The 27,560-nt window shown below is 43.1% G+C and overlaps 1 protein-coding gene across 41 annotated transcripts in view; it reads left to right on the forward strand.

The window, feature by feature from the left end:
* Window positions 1-27,560, forward strand: part of MGA (MAX dimerization protein MGA) — a 148,740-nt gene that overhangs the window by 14,854 nt on the left and 106,326 nt on the right. For 16 of the 41 annotated variants that reach the window (XR_010151619.1, XR_010151614.1, XR_010151615.1 and 13 more), the window contains exon 1: window positions 24,320-24,753. The exons of 10 other annotated variants lie outside the window; for them this stretch is intronic. The gene's annotated coding sequence lies outside the window, so the exon portion shown is untranslated. Of the gene's footprint in view, window positions 1-24,319; window positions 24,754-24,800; window positions 25,287-27,560 lie in introns of those variants that run through there. 15 more of the 41 variants (XR_010151623.1, XM_054667401.2, XM_063794775.1 and 12 more) reach the window with 9 other exon arrangements.

The raw sequence follows: 27,560 nt of genomic DNA on the forward strand, positions 1-27,560 counted from the left end.
ATTTCTGTTGCATAGTGATAGGGTAGCTGTTTTAACGTTGTGGCACAATGCATTTACTCTTGTTTATGGTGATACTGGTGTAAACAAACCTGTGCTGCCAGTTGTATAAAAATATAGCAGGTACAATTACATAATACATATAGTATATAATAATTAAAACATTTTATAAAATTCAGTACTAGATGATACTGCAATAACATACAGTACATAATATATAGTGGATACACATATATTACATAGTTCATAATAAGCTGTGTTACTGGAGTATGCATTTACTATACTATATTATTTTATTTTCCTGCAAATACCTCATCTACTACTTGAGTTTAATTTTTTTTTATAGACAGGGTTTCACTCTGTCACCCAGGCTGGAGTGCAGTGGGGCGATTGAAGCTCACCATAGCCTCTAACTCCTGGGCCCAAGCAATTCTCCCATCTCAACCTCCTGATCATGCCAGACTAAATTTTTTATTTTATTTATTTTTATTTTTTTTGAGATGGAGTCTCGCTCTGTTGCCCAGGCTGGAGTGCAGTGGCACAGTCTCGACTCACTGCAACCCCCGCCCCCCAGGTTCAAGCGTTTATTCTGCCTCAGCCTCCCGAGTAGCTGGGATTACGGGTGCCTGCCACCATGCTTGGCTAATTTTTTTTTTTTTTTTGAGATGGAGCCTTGCTCTGTTGCCCAGGCTGGAGTACAGTGGCGGGATCTCGGCTCACTGCAACCTCCACCTCCTGGGTTGAAGTGATTTCTGGCTTATTTTTTGTGTGTGTTTTTAGTAGAGACAGGGTTTCACCGTGTTAGCCACAGTGGTCTTGAACTCCCGACCTCAAGTGACCTGTCCTCCTCAACCTCCCAAAGTGCTGGGATTACAGGCCTGAGCCACCATACCCAGCCTAATTTTTGTATTTTTAGTAGAGATGGGGTTTCACCATTTTGGCCAGGCTGGTGTCGAACTCCTGACCTCAGGAAATCCACCTACCTCAGCCTCCCAAAGTGCCAGGATTACAAGCGTGAGCCACCACACCTGGCCTGTGGTGTTTTATATCAGGGATTTGAGCATCCATGGATTTTGGTATCTGCAAGGGTGTCCTGGAACCAGTCCCCATAAATAATGAGACAACTGTATATCTCAAAGGTGACACCGTAAAGGAAGATGATCATGATCTGGAAACTTTGATAGAAAGGCAAGAGAATGACAATCATATCTTGCTCTGGGGGCGGGGGTGGTAAAGGTTGTAGTAAAGAGAGAAATGTGAGAAAATACTTGAAGGAGGACAGCCAGGGTTAAGTCAAGGTAAATAAGTGGAAGGACCATTGTTCAGAAAGATTGAGGAAGCCTGAGATTTGGTATGATAAGAGTGAGTATTGTTTTGGGCATAGTGGAAAGATTTGGGCAGTGACAGTGTGGAAAGAACCAGGGTTGAGGACCTACAGATTAGGAAGATAGGTCATGGTTCGTATCATATTGCCTTTGTCTTTGGTGACCTGGGATTATAGAGATCAGAGGGAATGTTGGAAGTTATTGATTGACTTAATTGTCTGGACTTTGCAAGTTGTTTTGGTACTGAAACTGGTTTAAAGATTCAAATAGTATATTACTTGATCTCATAGAGGCGGTAAATCCTTTTTATAAAGTTAGCGTCAAAGGCAACAAAGACTGTATTCTGGGTGAGGGGTTGAATAAGCAGAGTTGAAATCACTTGTTAGGTAAAGGCTCCCAGAAGGAATGTGGTGAAAAGCCGATTGTGTCCAACGACTCCTGTGATGCTTATAGAGGGGCTATAAAGTTCCCCCAGGTTGAGGGGAATGTGGCGACAGGGTTCATTTTAGAATAGAGTGATTATCAGTTTAAAATTGAATGGCTTGTGGATATATGCTAGAAGGAACCAGAAATGAATATCTGTTAGGATACTGGGATATGGGTTACAATTTTTTTTTTTTTTTGAGACAGAGTCTTGTTCTGTTGCTCAGGCTGGAGTGCAATGGCGTGATCTCTGCTCACTGCGACCTCCGCCTCCCGGCTTCAAGAGATTCTCCTGCCTCAGCCTTCTGAGTAGCTGGGATTACAGGTGCCTGCCACCCCATCTGGCTAATTTTTGTATTTTTAGTAGAGACGGGGTTTCATTGGCCAGGCTGGTCTCGAACTCAGGTGGTCCACTGCCTCGGCCTCCCAAAGTACTGGGATTACAGACGTGAGCCACTACTGTGCCCGGCTTTTTTTTTTTTTTTTTGGGACACAGTCTTGCTCTGTCGCCCAGGCTGGAGTGCAGTGGTGAGATCTCGGCTCATTGCAACCTCCGCCTCCTGGGTTCAAGCAATTCTCTTGCCTCAGTCTCCTGAATAGCTGGAACTATAGGCGTGCGCTGCCATGCCCGGCTAATTTTTGTATTTTCAGTAGAGACGGGGTTTCGTCATGTTGGTCAGGCTGGTCTCGAACTCCTGACTTCAGGTGATCCGCCTGTCTCGGCCTCCCAAAGTGCTGGGATTATGGGCACGTGCCTGGCCAGATATGGGTTAATTTTTAATTTTAAAATATGCTAGAATTTTTTTTTTTTTTGAGACAATCTTGCTCTGTCACCCAGGCTGGAGTGCAGTGTCATGATCATATCTCACTGCAGCCTCTAACTCCTGGGCTCAGGAGATCCTCCTGCCTTAGCCTTCTGAGTAGCTAGGACCACAGGCGTGTACCACCACACTCAGTTAATTTTTAAAGTTTTTTTTTGTAGACAGGGGTCTTCCTATGTTTCCCGGTGGTCTTGCTTGTCTTGAACTCCTGGGCTTAAGTTATCCTCCAACCTTGGCCTCTCAAAGTGTTGGGATAACAGGTGTGAGCTATTTTACCTGGCCTTTCTTTTCTTTTTCTTTTTTTTTGTGAGACAGGGTCTTTCTCTCTTGCCCAAGCTGGAGTGCAGTGGTGTGATCTTGGCTCACTGCAACCTCTGCCTCCTGAGTTTGAGTGATTCTCCTACCTCAGCCTCCCTATTAGCTGAGACTACAGGCGCGTGCCACCATGCCTGCGCCACCATGCCTGCTAATTTTTTGTTGTTGTATTTTTGGTAGAGATGGGGTTTTGCCTTATTGCCCAGGCTGGTCTTGCACTCTTGGGATCAAGTGATCCACCTGTCTTGGCCTCCCAAAGTGCTAGGATTACAGGTGTGAGCCACCACACCTGACCTTTTTTTGATGGGGGTCTCACTGTGTTGCCCAGGCTGGACTTGAACTCCAGGTCTCAAGTGATCCTCACATCTCAGCCCTTTCAGCATGAGAATTTGTCCTTCTCTTCCTGGTTGGGGATCATAATGTCTTCTTTTTTTCCTCTCTTGTTATACTATTCTTGTCCCATCCCACTTCTGACTTCACCCTTTTCTTTTGTGTGTTTTTCCTTGTCTTATGGTTTCTTCTCTTGTGTGGCTCTACTATTTTATGGCCCCTTCTCTGGCAATGTTTTAGTTTCTATTCTTGATTCCAGCTCCATGAGTCTTTTCCTCCCACTTTCCATTCAGTTGAGAGGGAATAAGAGAGTACGTTTTTACATTTAAGTCAGAGAATGTTTGTCATTCCTATTTAACTAAACTCTCATAGCACTCTTTCCTCACAAGCTGATGGTTAATTCATAGAACCTTTAGGTCTGTTGGATCCCCCTATCTAATTAGCTCGGCACAGGAGTCAGGAGCATGTAGTTTTTTTTTTTAAATTAATTAATTTATTTTTATTATTTTTATTTTTTTAGATGGAGTCTCGCTCTGTCGTCCAGGCTGGAGTGCAGTGGCGCAATCTCGGCTCACTGCAAGCACCGTCTCCTAGGTTCACACCATTCCCCTGCCTCAGCCACTAGAGTAGCTGGGACTACAGGCGCCTGCCACCACGCCCAGCTAATTTTTTTTTGTATTGTTAGTAGAGACGGGGTTTCACCGTGTTAGCCAGGATGGTCTCGATCTCCTGACCTCGTGATCTGCCTGCCTTGGCCTCCCAAAGTGCTGGGATTACAGGCGTGAGCCACCGTGCCTGGCCCCAGGAGCATGTGGTTTTTATGTGGAGATAGGAGTTGAAGGTGAAATAAGAGGTTCCTTAATCTGCAAGGCATTGTTGATAGAGCTTTTGCCTTGAGAGATGACTCTGAGTGTGCTGACCAATCTGTCAAGGATGATGAGAGCTAGATTACTGTGCACCAAAGGAGAATGACAGTATCCTTTGGTGGTTTAGAGGAAGGCCAGTGTTTACACAGCAAGGGCATCAAGGCAGGCTTCATGAAAATACTCGACTTTAAGAATGAGGATGATTTCAATAGGAGGAGATTAGGGAGAATGATGCTGGTGAATTTATGGACTACGAAGGCAGAGAGAAGATGCTAAAGCAGCATAATTATAAATGCAAAGGTTCAGATAAAAAAACTGGGGGGGCATATTTAGGAAATAAGGAGTAGTTGAGTATACAGCAGCAGGGAGAAGGAAAGCTGGGTCCAGAGTATTGAGGCCCTTATATGCTAAGCTAAGGAGTTGAGCTGCAACTTGGTGCTCATCGTTTGTCTTAGAGTTCTCACTAACCTTAAAGTTACTGAGAATTTACAAAGGAGTTGTTGAGCCTAGAGAAGCGATACAGTTTCTTATCGTTGATGTAAGATTGTACATCATTTGAACCTTAGTTTTGTGACATTAGCGTCTAACATTTATTTGTAAGTATTTCCTCTTAGTTTTTTTTTTGAGATGGAATCCCGCTGTGTCGCCCAGGCTGGAATACAATGGTGCGATCTCGGCTCTCTGCAATGTCTGCCTCCCGGTTCAAGCGATTCTCCTGCCTCAGCCTCCCAAGTAGCTGGGATTACAGGCATACGCCACCACATCCAACTAATTTTTGTATTTTTAGTAGAGACGGGGTTTTGCCATGTAAGTTAGGCTGGTCTCAAACTCCTGACCTCACGATCTGCCCACCTCGGCCTCCCAAAGTGCTGGGATTATAGGCGTGAGCCACTGTGCCTGCCCTCCTCTTAGTTTTTAAAGTTTTGAGATAAAATTAATGTACTATAAAATTTACCCATTTAAAGTGTATAATTCAGTGGTTTTTAGTGTATTCATAGTAATGCATCCATCACCACAATTTTAGAACATTTCAGCATCCCAGAAAGCAACACTATACTCATTAGCAGTCATTCCCTATTTCTCCCCCAGTCTTCCCAGGCCTAGGTGACCATCAGTCTACTTTCTGTCTCTATGGATTGATCTGTTTTGGAACATTTCATATAAATGGAATCATACAAAATGAGGTCCTTTGTGATCAGACTCTTTAGCATGTTTTCAAAGTTCATCCATGTTGTAGCATGTATCCATACTTAATTCATTTTTATGGCTGAATAATATTTCATTGTGTTGATACAGCACATTTTGTTTATCCATTCTTCAGTTGATGAACATTTGGGTTATTTTCATTTTTTGGCTACTATGAATAATGCTTTTATGAACATTAATGGACTTTTTTTGTATAAACTTATGTTTTTATTTTTCTTGGGTATGTACCTAATAGTGGAATGATTGGGTCATATGGTATCTCTATGCTTAACTTCTCGAGAAACTGCCAGTGTTCTCCAGAGTACCTATACTATTTTATATTTTCACCAACAGAAAATGAGAGTTCCAATTTTTCTACATCCTAACACTTTTTTTTTTTTTTTTTTTGAGAAGGAGTCTTGCTCTGTTGCCAGGCTGGAGTGCAGTGGCGTAATCTCAGCTCACTGCAACCTCTGCTTCCTGGGTTCAAGCAATTCTCCTGCCTCAGCCTCCCGAGTAGCTGGGACTATAGGTGCGCGCCACCACACCCAGCTAATTTTTGTATTTTTAGTAGTGACGTGGTTTCACCATATTGGCCAGGATGGTCTCGATCTCTTGACCTCGTGATCTGCCTGCTTTGGCCTCCCAAAGTGTTGGGATTACAGGCATGAGCCACCGTGTCCGGCCTACACTTTTTTTGTTCTATTTTGTTTTGAGACTGGTCTCACTCTGTTGCCCAGGCTGGTGTGCAGTGGTGCAGTCACAACTTACTGTAGTCTTGACCTCTGGGGCTCAAGCAATCCTCCTGACTCAGCCTCCCAAGTAGCTGGGACTACAGGTGCACGCCACCACACCTAGCTAATTTTTGTGCTTTTTGTAGAGACAGAGTCCCACTATGTTGCCCAGACTGGTCTCCAGCTGAATTCCTGGGCTCAAGCAATCCTCCTGCCTTGACCTCTGAAAGTGCTGGGATTACAGGTTTGAGCCACTGCGCCAGGGCCTAGCCAACACTTAATTGTCTTTTTGATTATAGCCATCTTAGTGGATGTGAAATGGCATCTCATTTGGTTTTGATTTGCATTTCCCTAATGACTAATGACATTGAGCATCATTTCATGTGCTTTTATTAGTCATTTGTATATCTTCAATGGAGAAATGTCTGTTCAAGTCCCTAGCCCATTTTTAATTTTAATTGAATTTAATTTGTGGTGTTTTTTTTTTTTTTTTTTTTGAAATGAAGTTTCGCTCTTGTTGCCCAGGCTGGAGTGCAATGGCGTGATCTCGGCTCACTGCAACTTCCACCTCCCGGGTTCAAGCTTTTCGCCTGCCTCAGCCTCCCAAGTAGCTGGGATTACAGGTGCCCGCCACTACTCCCAGCTAATTTTATTATTATTATTATTATTATTATTTTAGACAGAGTCTTCCTCTGTTGTCAGGCTGGAGTGCAGTGGTGCAATCTCAGCTCACTGCAACCTCCGCCTCCCAGGTTCAAGCGATTCTCCTGTCTCAGCCTCCCGAGTAGCTGGGGCTACAGGCGCATGCCACCTCACCCAGCTAATTTTTGTATTTTTAGTACCGACGGGGTTTTACCAGGATAGTCTTGATCTCTTGACCTTGTGATTCCCCTTGCCTTAGCCTCCCAAAGTGCTGGGATTACAGGCATGAGCCACTGTACCCGGCCATTTTTTTGTATTTTTAGTAGAGATGGGGTTTCACCGTGTTGGCCAGGCTGGTCTCGAACTTCTAACCTCAGGTGATCTGCTTGCCTCAGCCTCCCAAAGTGCTGGGATTACAGGCATGAGCCACCACGCCTGGCCTTTTTTTTTTTTTTTTTTTTTGAGACTGGGTCTTTGCTCTGTTGCCCAGGCTGCAGTGCAGTGGCATGGTCAGGGCTCACTGTAGCCTCATCCTGCCAGGCTCAAGTGATCTCTTACCTCAGCCTTCCAATTATAGGCATGTGCCACCACACTTAGCTAATTATTTTTTATTTTTTTTTTAGAAACAGGGTCTTGCTGTGTTGCTGGGGTTGGTCTTGAATTGAGCTCAAGCCATCTTCCTGCCTTGGCCTCTCAAAGTGCTGGGATTACAAGTGTGAGCCATGGTGCCTGGCTCTTTTTTTTTTTAATTTATTTTATTTTATTTTATTTTATTTTTAATTTTTATTTTTTGAGACGGAGTCTCACGCTGTGGCTCAGGCTGTAGTGCAGTGGCGTGACCTTGGCTCACTGCAACCTCCGCCTCCCGGGTTCATGTGATTCTCCTGTCTCAGCCTCCTGAGTAGCTGGGACTATAGGCACGTGCCACCATGCCTGGCTAATTTTTTGTATTTTTAGTAGAGATGGGGTTTCACTGTGTTAGCCAGGATGGTCTTGATTTCCTGACCTTGTGATCTGCCTGCCTCGACCTCCCAAAGTGCTGGGATTACAGGGGTGAGCCACTGCGCCTGGCCCTGGCTCCCATTTTTAAAGTGATTTTTTTGTTGTTGAGTTGTAGGAGTTCTTTTTATATTCTAAATATTAGTCCGTTATCAGATATATGGTTTGCAAATATTTTTTCCTTTTCTGTACATTGCCTTTTCACTGTCTTAATAGTGAATAATATACAAAAGGTTTTAATTTGATGAAGTCCAGGATCTTTTTTTATCGTGTATTACCTGTGCTTTTTGTGTCATACTTTTTTTTTTTTTTCCCCTGAGATGAAGTCTCACTAAGTCGCCTCCGCCCGCCTCAGCCTCCCAAAGTGTTGGGATTACAGGCATGAGCCATCATGCCCAGCCTTTTTGCCATACTTAAGAAATCATTGCTAAATCCAAGGTTGTGACTCTTTCTCATTTTTTTTCCGTAAAAGTTTTATAGTTTCAGCACTTACTTTTAGATCTTTGATCTGGTTTGTGTTCATTTTTGCATGTGGTGTGAGGTAAATGGTTCAACATAATTCTTTTATTTTTTTGAGTCAATGTTCTGCTGAACCAACATAATTCTTTTGTATGTGTATCCAGTTGTCCCAGTACCATTTTTTCATCCTCTGTGAATTTAATAAAGTACATCTTCATATTTTACATAATAAGACATTTCTTCATACTTTATATAAAACTGGCCTAACATTCCATTCAAAATATTACTGTACAGGCCAGGTACAGTGAGTGGATGGATCATACATGTAATCCCAGAACTTTGGGAGGCTGAGGTGGGAGGATTGCTTGAGGTCAGTAGTTCGAGACCAGCCTGGGCAACGTAGCAAGACTCCATCTGTATCAAAAAAAAAAAAAAAAAAAAAAAAAAGAAGGCCGGGTGTGGTGGCTCACATCTGTAATCCCAGCACTTAGGGAGGCCGAGGTTGGAGGATCACTTGAGTCCAGGAGTTTGAGACCAGCTTGGTCAACATGGTGAAACCCTGTCTCTACTAAAAATACTAAAAATTAGCCAGGCATGGTGATCACGCACCTGTAATCCCAGCTACTTGGAATGCTGAGACATGAGAATCACTTGAAACCCGGGAGGAGGAGGTTGCAGTGAGCCGAGACTGTACCACTGCCCTCCAGCCAGCCTGGGTGGACTCTGTCTCAAAAAAAAGAGGAAAAGAAAAAATATTACCATTCAAAGTGAATATGAAATGTGTATTATTAGTTGTGGAATACTAAAGTTGGAGTATATACCATAGAGGTTGTCTTCAGTCCTCCTTATTTTATAAATGTGGAAAGAAAGACCTAGAAAAGTTAACTGATGTCCAGTGTTGTATAGCTAATCAGTTGGAGATAATACTTTAACCCAGGTGTTTGCAAACTTTTTCTGTAGAGGGCCACATAGTAAGTATTTTAGGCATTGTGGGCCAAGAGGCAAAATAGGGTATTATGTAGGTACATATATTAAAAGAAAAAACAAATTTCCACAAATTTTGTATTGATGAAAATAAAAAATGTAATTGTTTAGTACTTTTTCATTTTGGTAATACATGTCTACAGATGAGAAGAATGGAATTCTTTTTTTGGGGAGGATAACAATTTGTTTAATTGAAGTTCAAAGTAAATGTTCCTTAGCCTTAAAATCAGTTGCAAATGTTCATCTGTTATTATTTATCTGTATGAGGTTTTATGTATTTAATCTTAGAAAATGTCATTTTTCACAGACAGGTCCTGCCAATTACTCATATCAGTTCACAAGCATGTGTTTCTAATTGAGCCTGTTAGTCTCTTGGAAGGCGTTTTAAGAATTCTGTTAGGGCCGGGTGCGGTGGCTCACGCCTGTAATCCCAGCACTTTGGGAGGCTGAGACCGGCGGATCACTTGGGTGGAGCTCTAGACCAGCCTGGCCCACGTGGTGAAACCCTGTCTCTACTAAAAATACAAAAATTAGCTGGGCATGGCATGTGCCTGTAATCCCAGTTACTCGGGAGACTGAGGAAGGAGAATCTCTTGAACCTGGGAGGTGGAGGTTGCAGTGAGCTGAGATTGTGCCACTGCACTCCAGCCTGGGCTACAGAGTGAGACTCTGTCTGAAAAAAAAAAAAAAATTGTTGGATTCTTTGATTTTTAAAACATTAGTTGAAGATTAATCACTTTAAATTTAAGGCTAGATGGAACCTCCTCAATTGCACAAGTAGATAGATTTTGAAATGGAGAAATTCCCTTTTCACTTGCACCAAGTTCTGGTGCAAGTATAAAATGCTGAACTTGGAAGATATATTCACTACAACTTTGTATGGGAATGGACATGTCTCATACTGTTTTAATTCTGGACAACACAAGAAGTGTATGTACTTTGACAATACTTGTGGTTCAAACAATATTAGTTTTTATTGAAATGACTTTGTGGCAGCATAAGTTCTGCATATAATCACTGTTTTGCTATTTGACTAGGTTGAATTCATTGAGACACATGGTGAAGTCTGTCAGAAAAGCTAATTTCCAGAGCCATTCAGTGTTCAATTAAATAGTGGGTGTGGGTGGTCTCATTCAGAAAAATTTCAGCTCACCCTGAATTTTAAAAATTGCAGTAAAAATTTCCCTCTGCTAAGCTCAATCACTGCTTCAGAAAATAAACTGAAAAAGTTTATTTTCTCTGAATATACAATTCTTTGGCAGCTATAGTCAGATGTGATTTAGTTAACTAACCATTGCTAAGTGACTTTCCTTGCTTGGCTAATAGAGGTGATATTCAGAAGCTTACTTTCGTTGCATCCTCATTTGTAGTTTTTATTTTTGTGAAGAAATTTAGCTGTGAGGAGATATTCCATTTTATTTTATTTATTAATATTTATTAATTTTTTTCTATTTTTCTTTTTTTGGAGATGGAGTCTTGCTCTGTCGCCCAGGCTGGAGTGCAATGGCATGATCTCGGCTCACTGCAATCTCTGCCTCCCGAGTTCAAGTGATTCTCATGCCTCAGCCTCCCCGGTAGCTGGGGTAACAGGCGTGCACCACCATGCCTGGCTAATTTTTGTATTTTTAGTTGGAGGGGGAAGTTCTGCCATGTTGGCCAGGTTGGTCTCGAACTCCTGGCCTCAAGTGATCCACCCACCTTGGCCTCCCAAAGTTCTGGGATTACAGGCATGAGCCACTGGAGGGAGAATTGCTTGAACCTGGGAGGTGGAGGTTGCAGTGAGCCAAGATCATGCCGCTGTACTCCAGCCTGGGCAACAGAACGAGACTCTGTCACCCCCCGCCCCCTGGAAAAAATGCGTTTTTTGACTTAATGATATTTTCAATTGTGATGGGTTAATTGAGATATCACCCCACTGTAAGTTTATGGGGACCTGTATTGGTGTCATTCCAGGTTACTGGAAAATTATTTCTGTAACCTGTATGTGTACACTGGTTAGCAATGTAGTTTTTACTGAGTCACAGTCAGAAAAGTTAGAGAAATATTTATAGAGCATATATGATGTCAAGTAAAAAATGTCTGAAATCCATGAAGACTGCCTGTCTTCCATGTACAACTTACTTCTTCAGATTTGTTATTTCCATTGGATAAGCTTCAGGTTTCTTTTATATGTTGATGTTCTCCAGGGCTATTTTCTAGCTTGGCTGTCTTTTCTCATTCAGCTTCTATGGTTCTTTACCTTTTGTTGGGTCATACACCCCTCGGAAAATTGATAAAATTTATGGGCCCTTTGTCAAAAATTGCTTATATGTACCTTACACAAACTTCTGCTTACAATTTTAGGAGTTTCACAGGACATCTGCCTGCAAGCTCATTCGTAGATTCTAGATCAGAGCCCCACTTCTCTATGTGCTACCTGAATAATTGCACTTACATTTATAGTTTGAAATACATTGATTTTCCAATCTATTTCTTCAGTATGATTCTCTGTCCTGAGCACTAGACCCTGATATTCATTTACTTCCTCTCCTTGCATATGTGAATATTCTGTTGTACTACTCCACTTATGAAACTGTGTAGTTCCTGGAATACATTTTTCTGTTGTTAAATCCTTGACTCCTTGGTTATGAGGCTCTGCCACTTCCTTGTTCTTTAAGACATTCTCCCTCCTTAGCTTCTGTAATTCTACTCTCATCTATTTTTCTCTTATTTCTGTGTCTACTCTTCTCTTCCTTTTTCCTAGATTCTTTTTTCACCACCTGTCATCTAAATGTCTATTCTGACCATAACCCTCTGAAATATTTTACTCTACATTTTTGGGCTAACTTTTTCAAACCCCTGGCTTTAGTTACTTCCCAAATCTTTGTATTTAGCTAAGGTTCACCTTTTTTATCTCCAGTGTCTACTGGACATTTCCACTTAGATCAATGGTTCCTAAATATTTTGGGGGATTACATACTCCCCTAATAATCTGATTAAGGTATATCTTTCTCCCCAGAAAAGTACATCGCATACTAAATTTTGCATACTGTTCTAGGTTGTTCCTGGACCTCTTTCAGCCCCTCCATGGATTCCCTGTGGTATTCTAATTAAGCAGATATTAAGATGTTCCTGAGCTGCCTTTAATTCAGTTTGTCCAGAATCGACACTATCATCATTGCCTCTAACCCATTTTATTCTTATTCCTCTCCCTAATGCTTCTAAATATAATTATTTGTCTCTTAATTATTTACTAACAAATTCATTCTGCAAATATGTGAATGCTTACTTCGTATCTGGCACCTGACCTGAATATGCAGTGATGCACAAAATAGACATGGTTATTTAGTTCTCTCAAAGCTTACTCTATAGCATAGTCATTAAAAGTGTGAACTTTGGAGCCAGAGTGTCTGGGTTCAAGTTTTGACTCCTTACTGCTTTGTGACCTTGAACAAATTACTTAACCTCTCTGTTTAATCCTTAACTTAACCTTTTAGTTTCATCATCAGCCTGCTTCACTGGTTATTAGGATTAAATGAGTTAATATATGGCAAATGCTGTGTATTTGTTAGCTGTTATTCATGGAGGAGACATTGAATAATCATAAGTAAATATACATTTTGGTAAGTACTATGAGGGAATAGAACAGGGTACTTTGAGAGAGAATTTAAATTAGGGAGTAGGGATAGCATTGCTAAGGAAGTGATATTTAGACAAACTGGTAGGATGTATAGGTGTTACCCAGGTGAAGGTTTGTGGGGACTGGAAGCAAAGCGTTTCAGGCAAATAGAAAAGGCAGTGTAAGAGCCCTTCTCTGAGAAAGTGTTTGGAGCATTTGAGAAATAGAAGGTCATTGTGCCTGGAGTATGATGTGTTATGGGGAGAATGATGTGAACGCGGAGATCTGTAGGCCATACTAAGGATGTTAGATTTATTCTAAATGAAATGGGAAGCTAATGGAAAGTTAAAAATGGCAGAAATGGCATGAACTGATTTATGTTTAGAAAGGGTCCCTTGATACTGTGTGGAGAATGGATTACAGGAGAGAGCCAGAATGAGTGCCTAGAGAGAGAGAAAAAAGAAAAGTCTGTTGCAGTAGTCTGAGTAAGAGCTGCTGGTGGTTTGGACTAGGGTGATGCATGAAGGTGGAATGAAGTGCGTGGGTTCAAAATGTTTTAAATTGAGTGCTTCTATGTGCAAGGTACCGTTGATAGAATCTTAGGGTACAATGTAGAGGTTAAAAAGGACATACAGGCTGGGCACAGTGGCTCACACCTGTAATCCTAGCACTTTGGGAGGCTGAGGCGGGTGGATCATGAGGTCAGGAGTTCAAGACCAGCCTGGCCAAGATGGTGAAACTTCGTCTCTACTGAAAATACAAAAATTAGCTGGTCATGGTGGTAGGAACCTGTAATCCCAGCTATTTGGGAGGCTGAGGCAGAGAATCGCTTGAACCTGGGTGGCAGAGGTTGCAAGTGAGCCGAGATCATGCCACTGCACTCCAGCCTGGACAACAGAGTGAGACTGTCTCAAAAAAAAAAAAAAAAAAAGGACATGTAGTCTATAATTTGTAGGGATGGGATGACCAGGAGAGAGAAGACAATTATACAAATAAATATAAAAAATAGACCTGTGTAAGTTCTAGGAAGAACAGATATATGGTGTTTTTGACAGTGTATCATGGTCAGGAAGGTCAGTGATGTAGAATCAACAGGAAGATTTGATGATTGACTTGATGTGGAAGGAAGGGAGAGGAGGATATGTAGTTGGATATGGAGAAAAGTCTTACTGGGTTCTAGTCTTATAGTCATCTTCCACACCATCTTGTTTGTTTGTTTGTTTGTTTATTGAGCTGGAGTCTCGCTCTGTCACCCAGGCTGGAGCTCAGTGGTGCAATTTCAGCTCACTGCAACCTCCGCCTCCCAGGTTCAAGTGATTCTCCTACCTCAGCCTGCTGAGTAGCTGGAATTACAAGCACCCGTCACCACACCTGGCTAATTTTTTTTATTTTTAGTAGAGACGGGGTTTCGCCATGTTGGCCAGGCTGGTGTCGAACTCCTGACCTCAGGTGATCCGCCTGCCTTGGCCTCCCAAAGTGCTGGGATTACAGGCGTGAGCCACCGCGCCCAGCCTTCCACACCACTTTGGTTAACCAGTAACCAAAGTAATTCTTTACTTCCTATGAGAATTATTCTATGATCCCTCAGTATAATTTAGTTGCTTTTTGTTTATACTTCCATTACACCCCAGGCAGAGAGCCAGTAGCTTTCTTTATTCTTTGTTGTCATCATTGAGTATTGGTTATCTGATAATAGTTGTCTGATAATTGATGGTAAGCTTTTGAGGGTAGGAATCATGTCTTTGTGTTCCAGGATATGTACATGGTAAGTGCTCAATAAATGTTTGACTTGAGGAATTAATGAATACTCTGTTCTTTTTTGTCATGTGCCTTTGCATAAGCTGTTCCTTCTCCTTAGAATGCCCTTCCTTCCCTTGTGTGCTTTGTCAACTTCTAGACATTCTTTAACACTAAGCCTTACTTGATACCTCAGTGTCAGTTCCTCCTACCACTAGGCTTCTATAGTTTTTCTTAATTTTAATTTTTTTTTTAGACAGTCTCATTCCATCACCCAGGCTGGAGTGCAGTGGTGTGATCTTGGCTCACTGCAACCTCCACCTCCCTGGTTCAAGCAATTCATCTGTCTCAGCCTCCCGAGTAAATGGAATTACAGGCGTGCACCACCATGCCTGGCCAACTTTTGTATTTTTAGTAGAGATAGGGTTTCACCATGTTGGCCAGGCTGGTCTCAAACTCCTGACCTCAAATGATCTGCTTCTCTTAGCCTCCAAAAGTGCTGAGATTACAGGCGTGAGACACTGTACCTGGCCCTATAGTTTTTCTTTTGTATACCTCTTATAAATATTTGATAGTGCAGAGTAGGGATCTAAATGTTCAAAAGAGTGAATATGTATCATGAACATCATGGACTTGTAGATTGGATAAATATTTTCCAAATATAGAAGCCCATTTCCAAGTAACCTAGGTTATTTTCATCTGGTCTTAGTCCATTTTGTTCTGCTATAACAGGATACCACAGAGTGGGTAGTTTATAAACAATAGAGGTTTATTTGGCTCACAGTTCTGGAGGCTGGGAAGTCCAAGAGTATGGCACTGGGATCTGATGAGGGTCATCATATGGTGGAAGGCAGAAGGGAGCATGTGAGATAGAGGGGGACACCGGGGCAGGACTGACTTTATAACAACCCACTCTTGAGATAACTAACCCACTCCTGTGATAGCAACATTAATCCATTCATGAGGGCCCTGACCTCATGACCCAGTCACTCCTTACTAGGCCCCACCTCCCAACTGTTGTGTTAGAAATTAAGTTTCCAATGCAGGAACTTTCTGGGGACAGATTCAGACCATAGTACTTATGAGATAAGTTTACTGATCTTACTTCGTTTTAATTTTGTCTCTTGTTTTGATCTTCAGTGTTTTACTCTTATAAAGGCAGCCCTATCTCCAAATTCTGGATAATTTATTGTAGTTCATTGACTACATAGCCACTGATTGCAATGTCTTCCTCCACTTTCTAATTTTATTTCTCCTTCAAGAGTCAGCTGAAAAGTCTCCTCTTCTTCGTAAAGAAAAGTCCCCTTTCTTTTTTTTCTTCCCTTTCCCCTTCCTTCCCTGTCCTTCTTCCCCTTCCTTCCCCTTCCCTCTCCTCTTCTCCTTTCCTCCTTCCTTTCCCTTTTCCCCTCTCCTCTCCCCTCTCCTCTCCCTTCCCCCTTCTCCTCCCCATTCCCCCTTTCCCCTCTTACCCCTTCCCCTTCTCTTCTCCCCTTCCCCTCTTTCTCCTCCTCCTCTCCCCTCCCCGTCTCCTTTCCCCTCTTCTCTCCTCTCCCCCCTCCTCTTCCTTTCCCTTCTCCTCTCCCCTCCCCCTCTCCTCTTCCTTTCCCTTCTCCTCTCCCCTCCCCCTCTCCTCTCCCCTCTTTTCCCCTCTTCTCTCCCCTCTTCTCTCCGCTCCTGTCTCCCTCTCCCCTCCCTTTCCCTTCTCCACTCCTTCCTCTCCCTCCCCCCCCTCTCCTCTTCCCCCCACCTTTTTTTTTTTTTTTTTTTTTTTGAGACGGAGTCTCTTGCTCTGTCACCCAGACTGGAGTGCAGTGGTGCGATCTTGGCTCACTGCAAGCTCCTCCTCTTGGGTTCACGCCATTCTCCTGCCTCAGCCTCCTGAGTAGCTGGGACTACAGGCACCTGCCACCACGCCCGGCTAATTTTTTTTTTTTTTTTTTATTGTATTTTTAGTAGAGATGGGGTTTCATGTGTTAGCCAGGATGGTCTCAATCTCCTGAGCTCGTGATCCACCCGCCTCAGCCTCCCAAAGTGCTGGGATTACAGGCGTGAGCCATCGTGCCTGGCCTCCTCTTTCCCCTCTTATTTCCTCCCCTCCCCTCTGCCCTCCCCTCCCCTCTCCTCTTTCACCTCTCCCTTCTCTCCTCTTCCCTCTCCCTTCTCCCCTCTCCCCTCTCCTTTCCCCGCCTTTCGCTCTGATGCCTAGGCTAGAGTGTAGTGGTGCAGTCATAGTTCACTGAAGCGTCAAACTTCTGGGCTCAAATGATCCTCCCACCTCAGCCTCTGAGTAGCTAGGACTATAGGCATGCACCACCACACTCAGCTAATTAAAAATTTTTTTTTTTTTGAGAGACGAGGTCTCACTATGTTGCCAGGCTGGTCTCTAGCTTCTGGCCTCAAGTAATCCTCCTGTCTTGGCCTACCAAAGTGCTGGGACTTATACCCTTTGTAGGTTTTGTATGTTTCTATAGTGTTCCAGAGGTTTTTCTACACTACCAACTACAGTTTTTCAATATGATTATTCTGTCTTTTCAATCAGAGCTTGAGCTTTTTGAGGGGATTTGTTTTTATTTATTCATTTTCCCCAGGGGACTTGTTTTTATTTATTCATTTTCCCCAGTTTTAGGGCTTAGCACATAGTTGATGCTTAATAAATATTCGTTTAACTCATTGTAGCCTTATTTACTTATGCTAATAAGGATAGAGAACCTCAAGAATGTAGAGTGGAACTAGTCATGAGATGAAAAATACTGCCTCTGTATAATTGCTACAATTTATAATCTATATACATATAATTTGCACCACATTCAAGTTGCTTTGAATAATCTTTATGTTCTCTATTTCCATACAGCTTTTACCTCTTTTTAAAACAGGCACAGCTGGGCGTGGTGGCTCACGCCTGTAATCCCAGCACTTTGGGAGGTCGAGGCAGGTGGATCACCTGAGGTCAGGAGTTCGAGACCAGCCTGGCCAAGATGGCTAAACCCCATCTCTACTAAATATACAAAAAAATTAGCAGGGTGTGGTGGTGGGCGCCTGTAATCTCAGCTACTGGAGAGGCTGAGGCAGGAGAATTGCTTGAACCCGGGAGGCCAAGGTTGCAGTGAGCCAAGATCATGCCATTGCACTCCAGCCTGGGTGACAGAGCGAGACTCCATCTCAAAAAAAAAAAAACAACAAAAAACAACAAACAAACAAAAAAACCCACACAAAAAATAGGTGTTCCCTGCCTTCCAGTGGTTAGATCACAGCTAACAATTTTAGTAAAGGTCAAGATTATAAAATATTTTGAAGTAATATTTAAAATCCAACCTAGCAAGACCCCATCTCTACGTTAAAAAAAATATATATTAGCCAGTTGTGGTGGCGTGGCCTATAATCCCAGCTACTCAGGAGGCTGAGGAAGGAGCATCACTTGAGCCCAGCAGGTTCAAGCTGCAGTGAGCCGTGATCATACCACTGCACTCCATCCAGCCTGGGAGACAGAGTGAGACCCCATCTCTTAAAAAAAAAAAAAAGAAAAGAAAAAAAACCCCTTTTGGTTTACTTTTCAAATAAAACAAGTTTCCCCCACCTTTTTTCCTCATATAAGTGATATGCCTGGAGCTTAGTTTAAACTAAGTGTAACTTAACCTGCCTCTTCCTTTGCCACCATGTGTTCCACAGTTTTTCCTAGTTATGTGGTGATTGGGTGGGTCTGTCTGACCTTGGTTTCACTACACTGTTCTGTACCGTTACCAAAGTTCCAGGATCTTGCCCCACCGTAAAGCATTTCCTGTTTTCAGTGTCTCCCCCACCCTGATTCCCAAAGTAGCTTCTTAATCTTGTGGCTGTCCTTTGGTCTCAACTGAGATGTCTCTTGGCTAATATCCTCTTCTTCTGTATTGTTACTGATGAGGAGAAGCTGACTCTTGACTTCTTGGCAAAGTGACTTATACTCCATCACAGTCCTGTTGTATGTATTTTTTTCTGTGAACATCAAATCTTAGCTATCTAGGGAGGCTGCTGTACGGCTGATCAGTTATTTCTAAATACCTGTCTGCAAAGAAGTTTTCAGTGGTATATCACAGAATAAGGACAATGTAGTGAATTTTTCATCTATCTAAGTGTATTAAAAAGACTATTATAATGAGATGTTCTTTCTAGTGGTTTTTAATCTGAAAATGAACTTTTTAAAAAAAAAATCATAGTAATAATAGATGATGGATGTTTTGTAAGATAAATTTTGTTCACCTTATGATGGTCCTCTAAATACTTTTTTGGGATATCTTGCTGGTCTGTGATGTCCAATAGTTGGGGAATTCCTGCGTTGATCACCATAGCTCTTTTCCCTGAGGCAGTATTGCCCTTCATGTAAAGGAAGGATGGCTTCTTTCATATGCATTTGTAAACAATTTTCCAGTATATTTTTCTCTTATAGGCTTCTTCTTGATTTTTGCCTAATTCCAAAGTGCTGAGATTACGGGCATGAGCCACTGTGCCATCTTTTAAATAAAGATGGAGTCTCACTATGTTATCCAGGCTGGTCTCAAACTCTTGGGCTCAAGCGTTCCTTCCACCTCCTCCTCCCAAAGTACTGGGATTACAGGCCCGAGCCACTGTGCCTGACTGACATTTTCCCTTTAGAATTTAGTAAAACAAATTCACTGTTACTAAAGTGTCCTTTCTTTAATATATTTGCTATTTTTTCTTGTAGATGAATATATAACAGATGGTAGTCTCCATTGCAGCTTGTTGCTTCTATTGCCAGATGGTGTCATAACATTTTTTCCAATTTATTCTAAGGATCTGTTTGTTTTTGTTGATTTTCTAGGTAATACATTTGTCCCTCAGTATCTGTGGGGGATTGGTTCCAAGATCCCGCCCCCCGCAGGATACCCAAATCCTCAGATGCTCAAGTCTCTTCTATAAAATGGCATGGTATTTGCATGTAACCCATGTACATCCTCCCATATACTTTATTTTTTTAATTTACTTTTTTTTTTTTTTTTTGAGACAGAGTCTTGCTCTTTCACCCAGGCTGGAGTGCAGTGGCAGGATGTCAGCTAACTGCAACCTCCGCCTCCTGAGTTCAAGCAATTCTTGTGCCTCAGCCTCCCAAGTAGCTGGGATTACAGGCATGTGCCACCATGCCTGGCTAATTTTTGTATTTTTAGTGGAGCCTTGCTGTGTTGGCAAGGCTGATCTCGAACTCCTGACCTCAAGTGATCCGTCCACCTTGGCCTCCCAAAGTGTTGAGATTACAGGCGTGAGCCACCGTGTCTGGCTTTTCCCGTATACTTTAAATCATCTTTACTTATAATACCTAGTATAATTTAAATGCTTTGTAAATAGTTATACTTTTTTTTATTTTGTTGTATTGTCATTTATTTGTTTTATTTTTTCCACATATTTTTGATCCACGATTGGTTTAATGTGTGGATGTGGAACCCACAGATACAGAGGGCAGACTGTATCCAGTCAATGGGCAGTCAATAAGACTTTCCTAGAAAAATATTTGTATCTCCTCAAGTATCTGCCCTGTCAACATTTATCTATTCCCCTAAAGATAAATAATTTGGGATAAAAGTCACTGGGTGCTAGTTTTTTAAAATCACAACTCTACCCCTTTGGGAAATGTTTGCCAAAGCCAGGGATATGACTGCGTAATATAACTTCAGTATGTATTATGACCCTGTTTTCCAAACCTCACATTGTTGGACACTGAATCAGTATTTGATATTTAGACTTGCCTAAAAAATGAGGATCTGTGGTTTTCTATTTATTTATTCAACAAATATGTGTCCACCCTATCCCAGGCATTGTGATCAGCACTGGAATAGAGTGGAGCTAATGGTCTAATGCGGAAGACATATTAATACTTGGTTTTAAAAATAATTAACACAGTTGTGGTAAATGCTGTAAAGAAATACAGGGTACTATGAGAGCATATAACTGGAAGACCTTACCTGATCATGAGGGTTAGGGCAAGCGTCTTAAAGAAAATACGCTTAAACTTAAGTATGAAGGGTGAATAGAGTTAGGCTGGAGGCATCTGGGGCAATCTTCTTAGGCAAGGGTGAGGAACGTGGTTATGTGGGCTTGAGATGTGGGGCAGCAAGGAGGAATGGTGTTTCTTTCTCTCTCTCCCTCTCCTCTCTTCTCTCTCTCTCTCTCTCTCTCTCTCACTCACTCTGACACCCAGGCTGGAGTGCAGTGGCATGATCTTGACTCACTGCAACCTCTGCCCCCTGGGCTTAAACAGTCCTCCCACCTCACCCTCCTGAGTAGCTGGGACCGCAGATGCACACCACCAGGCCCAGCTATTTATTTTTATTTTTATTTTTATTTTTATTTTATTTTTGGTAGAGACAGGGTCTTGCCATGTTGCCCAGGCTGCTCTCGAACTCCTGAGCTCAAACAGTCCATCCCACCTCAGCCTCCCAAAGTTCTGGGATTACAGGCATGAGCCAGTGGGTGTTTCTTAATGAATGTTGATTATATTCCGTAACATTTCTGTCCTTCTTTTCATCCTCCCTTCTCTTAGCATTTTCCAAAACATGCTTTTAATCATATTACTATGCTGATTAAGAAACTCTTTTCTTTCTTTAAGAGACAGGGTTGGGGGGTAGGTCTCACTGTTGCCCAGACTGGAGTGCAGTGGCACAATCACAGCTCACTGTAGCCTCGACCTCCTGTGGTCAAGCATTTCTCTCACTTCAGCCTCCTGAGTAGCTGGGACTGCAGGCACCACCACACTTGGCTAATTTTTAAATATTTTGCAGAGATGGGTTCTCACTATGTTGTCCAGGCTGGTTTTGAACTCCTGGGTTCATGCGATCCACCTGCCTTCTGCCTCTGCCTCCCAAAGTGCTGGGATTACAGGCGTGAACCACTGCGCCCAGCCCAGAAAGTCTTAAAAGTTCCTCTTTGGGTACATTATTAGCTCCTTGAAGGCAGATATCTTGCCATTTTTAATTCCTTAAATTGTTAATTTTTAATTCCTTAATTCCTTCATTACAGATATTGGTGGCAATCATACTTTGCCCCCCAGCATGACTTGATTTCAGCTGTAGTACTAAATGGTGGGCAAGGATGGAGTTGTCTATGATTCTCTTTTTACCCTCTGCCTAGGACCTGAATTTTCAGGTTGGCTAGTGAAGGCCCTTTTTTTTTTTTTTTTTTTTTTTTTTTTGAGATGGAGTCTTGCTCTGTTGTTCAGGCTGGAGTGCGGTGGCGCGATCTCGGCTCACTGCAACCTCCACCTCCCTTGTTCAAGCAATTCCCTTGCCTTAGCCTCCCATGTGGCTGGGATTATGGGCGTACGCCACCATGCCCGGCTAATTTTTTTATATTTTTAGTAGAGACGGGGTTTCACCATGTTGGCCAGACTGGTCTTGAACCCCTGACCTTAGGCAATCTGCCTGCCTTGGACTCCCAAAGTGCTAGGATTACAGGACTGAGCCACCGCACCTGGCCGAAGGACTTTTTGTAAAAACAAAACAAAACAAAACAAAACCAAGCATCTTTTGCAACTCAGTCTGTATGTAGCCCTTATTTTATGAATGTTCTTTATTATATTGATATTTTAAACAAGGCCATAGTCCAGGAGTTTGTTCATGGTAGTGGTTTCATCTGAAGAGTGAGGTCTTTTTGTCAGTTGACAGAGGATGTTTTAGAAATCAGAACTGAAAGGATTGGATCTGAATAGATTGGATGAGGAAGTTTGTCTTGGTGGATTCTGTTACTTAAGTTGTGCCAATCTTTGGGGTTCTGCTGTAGACATCTGAAAAGTGCATGAGGTGCCAGCCTTTCCCCTATCCTCAGCATATAGTAGGCACTCAGATATTTGCTGAATAGGAAAAGTGTGCATGTAAATGAGATAGTGCCTATGTGTTTATAGAACAATCTAGGATCAAAACTGTGTACATTCTAGGCCAGACTGTTTAATTGCATGCATTCTCTCTAGTTTTTTGTTTGTTTCCCCCTTAATATTCAGAAAAATCTACTTGAACGTGCAGCCTAGGAAAATCAAGGCAAAGACTTTTGTGTTAGGCTGGACCAATAAGTTGAGCTATGATAACTGAAAAAGGTGGAACTTAGGAGCATCACTTTAGCAGTTAGCTTGGCATTCTTAAACCTTCGGTTATATATGGATGCCTTTTAAAGGAGGAAATTTCTTACATTATCCAAAGTATACAACCAAGAACTTTAGTATGAGAATGCTGCATTAAAAGTTGAATGTAACCATTTAAGTGGTTACTCAAAGCAAACAAAAAATAAAAAAGAAAAACAAGTGGTTACTTGGTACCTGCATGATGGTAAATCCAAACTGGATCCCTGAAATGTGTGTGGTGGTATGATTATTTTTAGAATATCATCTAAAAACACTTAAAAGTTCTCATAGGACCCTCAGATTCTTGACATCTCCCGACCTCTCTAGGTTAGGCGGACTCCACTTTGAAAAACTATGGATAGTTTTCCTCTCCCACCGAGATCTGTAGTACTGAATCTTCAAAGTTCAGCGTTTTTTTTTTTGTTTGTTTGTTTTTGTTTTTTTAAAGTATCTAGTATTTAGTTATATGTTTGCCTGGTGTAGGGAAGGAGTACCAAAAGAGAATCTCCATTCCCCTTCTTCCCAAGTTGTCCTCACAGATCCCCCAGTTAGAGAGATCATTTGGGTTAACTTGTCTCTTTGGGGATGCATGGTTGTTAACCAGTCATTCACACCCTATGATCATATATTTTAATGCTAAATCAACATAAATTTACTTCTTCCCCAGAAAATGGAAAATTTTTATGAGGAAACCTCAGATCCTTGAGAGGAAGGCATTCTTGGTAAGGTGGGAGATTCTGACAGGGCAGCTTGTAGGAAAGAAGTTCTTGGGTTCAGGGAAGAGGAGGAAGGTGTTAAACTGTTACTTTTCAATTTTGCCTAGGATCTTGAATGCTCTTGCTGACCGTGCCTGACTTGGGGTTTCAGAATGCCTTCAGAAGTCTCTAAAGTAGCCTACACGTTTTCTAGTTCAGACTATTCCAGCAGTTTCTGTCCATGTTGTTGTATATCTCCTCAGGAAGAGCAAAGTGTAGAGAAATATGACCTTCCTAAGTAAAAAGTAGGTCAGATCAGTAGTGTTGGATAAGCCTCCTTCTGTTGACTCCTTCCTTAGTCTTCTCATTCTCCTTCATAGTGTTTTGTATTGTCACCTAGCATGTCACGTAGTAGGTTCTCAGTGCTTGCTAATTCTTATCAAAGAAGGCAGTTTTGGATCATTGACCACAAAATCTGCTCTCCTACTCCCTACTTCTTTTTTGCCTTTTAAGAAACTACGCTTCCTTTTTACTGGTGTCAGGAGCACAGAAGAAAGAACAGCTGGTAAGGAGTAGAGAAGGAGAAAGAAAACTACTTTTTGAAGGTTAGGAGAAATACTGTCCATTGATTTACTTCAGCAACTGCCTTACACATAATAGATATTCAGTAATACTTTCTTTGCACCTCATAGCTTAAATGTCTTGAAGAAACAAAAATTGAATGCACAGGATCAAGGCACTAAAGCTTAGATAACACACTCCTGCATCGTTTCCCTGTTTTATCAAGATATCTTTCATCTTTATATCCGGCAATTTAGTGGCAACTCTTCGCTTTCCAACTGCGCACTGAGTCTTTCGGTCTCCTCCCCATTTTCCTAGTCGTCTTCGGTTGTGGATGTTGTAAACTCGACCATCCGTCTCTCAAGGTCTTTGGCTTCAAGGTTTCCCAATGCTCTGGAGCTGTCCAAGCCCCGGTACTCCGGGGAGGAAGACCTCAGATTCATTTGACGGGCTTGTGGAGGTTGGGGGTCTGCGGAGCCCCGTGTGGGTGGGGCTGGGCGCGGCCGGGGCGGGGCCGGCGAGGAGCCCTAGGGAAAGGGTGAAAGGCACAGTTGAGAAAGGCCCGCCGAGCATTGGTTTCACAGTTTCCACGAAGGCTTCGTGTGCAAGCCTGAGGAGTTTAGGTGCCTCCCTCCTGCCTCGCCTTTCTTGGTTCTAGAACCTTCAGTAGGCTTTTCTGGGTTGCAGGAACCCGGAAAAGCAGCGGCTTCCACTCTGGGGGCGGGTCCCAAGGGTCTTGCTGCTGCTCTGGGGCCGTTTGGACTCCTGGTGTTGGGGGAGGGGTCAGGGAGGTGCTGCTCGCGTCTCCTTTTGCGCCTGCGCGGCGGGCTCTGAGCGGGTAGGAGCGCGTGCGCGGTGACGTGGACGTCCGGTGCGCGCGCGCAGGCTCTTCAGCTGGAGCGGACACACGGTGTGCGAACCCAACAGAATAACCCGCCCCCAGCGGGATGTGAAGGACTCCGGGTGAGGCCGGCCACGCCCCGCACGGTAACTCTCGGGCCTGGGTGGAGGGCATCGCTTAGTACTGGCCCGATTGGAGTTTTTCGAGAGTTTGAAGCTCTTGTGTATTTGAACGGCGTGAGAAACGTTCCGCTGAGAGAGCTTCGCACGCCCTCGCCAGGCCGGGCCTTGCGCGGGGCCGCCTTTGGCGCGCCCCTGTGGTCCCTGAGCAAGGCTGCGCATGTCACCTCGCGCGCGTCCCCGGCCTCACTTCCGCGTCGCTCAGCTACCTAACTGGGAACATCGACGCCAGAGAGAGCGGCCACGAGGCGGGAGGGGTGAGAAGCGCCCATGGCTCGGCCCTGCCCTCGCGTGTGTGGGGTGCCGCTCCGCGTGGTACGGTCCGCGTGAGGACTTCTCGCCCGGCGCCGGGCTCTAGGTCGAGAGCCACGCTTACGCGCTTTTCAGTTTAGAGCCTAGGTCTCGTGGTTCTAGAACTCCAAGGGAAACGGTGTCGGCGTCGCTTTTCTGAGGAACTTGGCGCAGCGTTTTGACACCTGTGCAAACGTCTTTTCTAACAAGTAATTTCCGGCCAAATTGTTTGAGGCAGGACGTCAAGTTTAATAAAGGAGGGCGAGGAAGTGAGCTGTAGGAGTCTGGACTTGGTAAACAAAGGACCGGTGGTGTGTAAGTGTAGAAATGAGGGAGGGGAAAACAGGTGGGAAGAGCAGGTGTTATTTTCTTTTTTCCTCTGTGGGGCAGCCTTTTACCTAGTTCTGTTTATGGGGTTTCCCGTTTCTGTTAAATGGTCAAGTAGGTCTCTGCCCTCAGTGCAAGGTATCTGGGACATTAACATCACCCCCCCCTCCGCCCCCCCAAAGCTCCAGTAGCCAAAGTTGAGGAATCTATGTGTCAGAAGAATATGGAGAAACTAGGGATCGTTTCAGACTGGGTCGGGAGTGCAAAAGTGGTAGTGTCTTGCTGTACAGATTTTTGCCTTGCCTTTCGAACCCTGGGAATGCCTTCTTCCTCTGGCCGGGGTGGAAGCAGGAACGGGTAAATGAGGTCTGAAAGGAGGGGTTACTGATGGCAGACCAACACGAGAAACCAAAGTGCACTCTTTTATTGGGAAGATAACTTTCCCAAGGTTCGCCTCGCCGGAGCAAACACGTGGATCATGAGAAGTCTCGAGCCCACCCGCGCGTGTTGTTGTAGAGCTTGCCAGGCTTATGCGGCTGAGTCCCTGGTTAACTGCTTGCTCTGTTCGTTCTTTTTGGGCACGATGCCGCGGCTAGGCTGCAGGGAAAGTGCCTGGGGGCGGCGTGACGGCTGCTGGGAAGGGGGTTGGCAGGGGAGGGTCTGGTGGCTGGTTCTGTAGTCTCCAAGGTAACAGAACGCGGCTGGGTCCCGCAGGGCGATCATCGGGTTCCGGCCGGCGGCACGTGATCTGTCGGGACTCTTCCCCGGAAGAGCTTTCCTTGCGGCATTTTTTCACGTGGTTCTTGGCCAGCTGTCCTTTGCAGTTGAAAAGCGGCGGTTTGTGGGTCATTAATAGTCGACGGCGTCTGCTCCTCTCGGGGAAGGCAGTGAGACCGAGCCTTTTACTTTCCTGCGTATCGGAACAGCGCTAGTGTTTCTTGCCGCCAACGGTTGTTTCTAGCGTTTGTGTGGGTTAAGTGGGTTAGGTCCACTTTACAGAAAACACAGGCTTAAAGACTTGAGGAAATTCAGTGCCCTGGGTACCTTGGCATACTTACTTCAAGTTTGACTACTGCCAGTTTCTGCCTTAAAAGTTCTTCAAATTTTGCTTACCCAACTGCTAGAGACCTGTCAGCTTTCTGGCCCTGAGTTGTAGTTAGGGTCCATTCTTAGGAATAAAAAATACTCCTGCGGCTAGCAGTAACAAATGATATCTGGGAAGAGAAGGAGGCAGTACTCTCTTACGCAGGTGCAATTCTGTGCCTTAAAACCTAAAAGTGTTTCAGATAATATTTTGACATTTGCCCTATAAGGTTGTGACGATAAAATGCCCAGGATATTGTCTGTTCCGAAGTGAGTAGTTCTTAATAAATGGCAAGTACCATTTATTAAATTAGTAAAAATAAGCAAATGATGGTTAAGAGCGATTAAGAAAGTATTAATAGTTGGCTATTTTACTGTCTTTGCCACCATTTGCTTTCATTTTATTATATTTATATCCACATTCTGTTTTTAAGAAACTTAAAATTTCTTGACCCAGTGTTTATTGGTAAATACTGAAATCTGAGTGAACCTGTTCTCTTGAAATTTGAGTTTCACAAATGTAATTTAACCGTATTCTTATAGTGAAGGATTATATTAAGGAATATACTAACATCTTGGTGCCTGCCATACTACTGTATTTATTGTATGAAAGGTTGTAGAAGTTTGTAGCAATTTGGAATACGTTCAGAATGTGTTGCTTAGCATTTGAATATTTGTGTTTTTAAATAATGGTATTGACTTGGAATTTTGATTTTGTGTGACTAATTTTTGGGGTTGAGCACAGTACATTAATCATTGAATTAGGAAACTATCTAGTAAAACTAGTGTATTTTGTGAGTTGTATGAGGATCATTGCTTTAGTAGATAAACATTTCCCAAAGAGGTCACTGGTGAAAAGACATTAAAATAGGGAGTCTGAAATTGTAACAATTTATGGAACTTGTTAGATTACTTACCTAAAAAATGTTTTCTATGATAGCTTTTGTGTGTGTATATGTCTTCTGGTGTGACATTTCAGAGTGTTACTGAATTTTCCCCTCCACACCTTATTTTGTTGGCTTTTTATTGTAGCTATTTTATCTAGATTTAAAAAAAAAAATTTGATGTTGAAA

Source organism: Pan troglodytes, chromosome 16 (genome assembly GCF_028858775.2).
Source record: "Pan troglodytes isolate AG18354 chromosome 16, NHGRI_mPanTro3-v2.0_pri, whole genome shotgun sequence".
Classification (NCBI taxonomy): Eukaryota; Metazoa; Chordata; class Mammalia; order Primates; family Hominidae; genus Pan; species Pan troglodytes.